This window comes from Coffea arabica, chromosome 10c (genome assembly GCF_036785885.1).
Source record: "Coffea arabica cultivar ET-39 chromosome 10c, Coffea Arabica ET-39 HiFi, whole genome shotgun sequence".
Classification (NCBI taxonomy): Eukaryota; Viridiplantae; Streptophyta; class Magnoliopsida; order Gentianales; family Rubiaceae; genus Coffea; species Coffea arabica.
Window position 1 is genome coordinate 45039889 of NC_092329.1, and position 3092 is coordinate 45042980.

The window sequence follows — 3092 nt, forward strand, 5'->3', positions numbered from 1 at the left end:
ATGGAGATGATATGGAAGGTGATGACAGTGGTATTGTACTCATCACACGAGACTTCAAAAGAATACTCAACAAGAAAAGATTCAAAAAAGGTGGACCTAGCAATTCCTTTCTAAATCAGTTCAACAACTTAAGAAACAAAGGAATGTCAAAGTTTAACAAAAAGCAAACTGATAAGTGCTTTGAATGCGGCCAACTTGGACACTATGCAAATGAGTCTCCAATGAAGAAAAAGAAAGAGAGCAAGGTTGAACGAAAACCAAAGTTCAACAATTTTCAGATCACCTGGAATGACTGCAATTCAGAAGGTGAAGTCGAAGAAGAAGAGGAATCTGCCCAAGTAATTTTCATGGCCATTGATGATGAAGAGATAACTACATGTAACTCTCAAACTGATAGTGATAGTGTATTCGATGATTATGATAATTCATTTTTGGAAAAAATACACAACAGTTTGAAAGAATCCTATGTTAGGAACAAGGAACTAAAACAGAAAATTAACTTTCTGATACAAGACAATCCAAGCCTTTTTCGACAAAACAAATGTCTGAGAAATGAAAATGAGAGCCTGAAAAGGATTGAAAATGATTTGCATGCTGAACTTGATAGAAAAACAAACCTCTGTAACATACTCAGAAATGAACAAAGCAACTTAAAAAGAAGAATGGATGATCTTAGTCATATGCTTCAACTTAAGAAACAAAATTGGTTTCAAAGAAATGACGCAAAACCTCATTTTGGCACTCATCAGATAAGACTGAATCAAAATGCAAATAAATTTGCTATCCATAGGAAAAGGCAAGTCAGATTTATTAAACCCGTTCATGTGAATAACTCTTTAACTGAATGTAGCTTCTATTGTCAATTTGGCCACATAAAAAGTAATTGTTATGTAAGAAAAAATATGAGAAATGGCATGAGATGCATGTGAATGGTCAGACATAATGTTAACTCTCAAGAATCCCAAAAATAAAGGGTACCAAAAATTATCTTGTGGATCTCTGCATAGGTGAACCTGGTGAACACTATTGAGGAATCGAAGTGGTTCATAGATTATGGATGCTCAAGATATATGACTGGTGATACATCACAGTTCATCAAAATCAAATCAAAAGCAAGCGAAAAAAGTAACTTTTGGAGATGACAACAAAGCCAAAACTGTCGGTATTGGTGATGTTGGTAAGAATGGTCAAACCTTTGTTGACAATGTTCTTTTAGTTGAAAATTTGAGTTACAACTTGCTAAGTGTTAGTCAATTGTGTGATAGGAATTTGTTTGTGTTATTTAAAAAGTATGAATGTCTTATTCTTGACTCAAAGTTCAACACTGTTTTCAAAGGAAAAAGAGTAAATGACATCTATATAGTTATTCTTGAAAAAGTTGATTCCTCTAGCCTTAGTTGTCTCAAAACAGCAAATGAGAACCCCTGGCTATGGCATAGAAGGCTCTGTCATTTCAATATGGATTTACTAAAAGAAATTTTCAAAAAGAAACTTGTTAGAGGACTTCCAAAAATCAAATTTGAAAAAGACCGAATCTGTGATGCTTGCCAATTTGAAAAACAAGTTAAGGTATCTTTTAAACCCAAAAAATATGTTTCCACTTCAAAACCTCTAGAACTTTTACATCTTGATTTATTTGGTCCTATTCAAACCACAATCCTAGGCGGCAAAAGATTTTGTCTTGTTGTGGTTGATGATTAACCTAGATACACTTGGGTGATGTTGAGCACACAAAGATGATGTTTTCAAAAACTTTATTTCACTATTTGCAAAAGTTCAGAATCTGATTGGTTTGAAAATCATCAAAATAAGGAGTGACAATGGCTCAAAATTTCATTTTTATGAATTTTCAGAATTTTGTGATAACAATGGTATTACATATGAATTTTCTATTGCAAGAGTTCCCCAACAAAATGAGGTTGTTGAAAGAAAAAATAGAACACTCCAAGAGGCTGCTAGAACAATACTTAGTGAATGTAATTTACCAAAATATTTTTGGGATGAAGTTGTAAACACAGCTTGCTATACCATGAACAGAGTTCTTTTAAGACCAATTTTGAACAAAACTTCCTATGAGTTGATGTTTGATAAAAAACCTGTTGTTGGATATTTTAAAGTCTTTGGTTGTAGATGTTTCATTCTAAATATCAAGGACTACCTTGAAAAGTTTGATAAAAAATCTGATGAGGGAATCTTCTTGAGATATTGTGAGAATAAAAGAGGTTTTAGAGTCTATCATCGTAGGACTCTGGTTATAGAGAAAGCTATAAACATTATTTTTGATGAATCTAATGGTGACATCTTCATGAGGTGTGGTGATGATGATAATGCAGGTGTTCAAGAAGAACTAAAAAGGCTAACAATCAGTGACCAAGGCACTGCTTTACCAAAAAATAATTCAAAGGAAGATGAAACTTAAGACAGTCCAACCAGAGAAAACAACGACAGAGACTCTACCATTCCTGATGATCTTCCAAGAGCCTGAAATTTATCCAAAATCATCGTAAGAAACTCATCATTGGTGATCCATTCGAAAAGGTTAGAACACGTTCCTCCTCCAGACAACTAATAGATAATTTTGCATTGGTCTCACATTTTGAGCCCAAAAATATTGTTGATGTATTGAAAGATGAGAACTGAATTTTAGTTATGGAAGAGAAGTTAAATTAATTTGAAAGAAATAAGATTTGGACATTAGTTGCTAGACTATAAGATTATCCCATCATTGGCACCAAGTAGGTTTTTAAAAATAAAATGAATGACGAAGGTGAGGTATTAAGAAATAAGACCAGACTGGTAGTTAAGGGATATACTCAAGAAGAAAGAATAGATTTTGATGAATCATTTGCACCCGTAGCTAGGTTAGAATCAATTAGAATGTTTTTTGCTTTCGCATGCTTCAAGAACTTTAAATTATTTCAAATGGATGTTAAAAGTGTTTTCTTAAATGAATTTATTGATCAAGTAGTTTATGTTGATCAATCTCTTGGTTTTGAAAATGAATTTTATCCAAATCATGTTTTTAAACTTTTAAAAGTCTTGTATGGATTGAAACAAGTTCCAAGAATATGGTATGAACGTTTGAGTGGTTT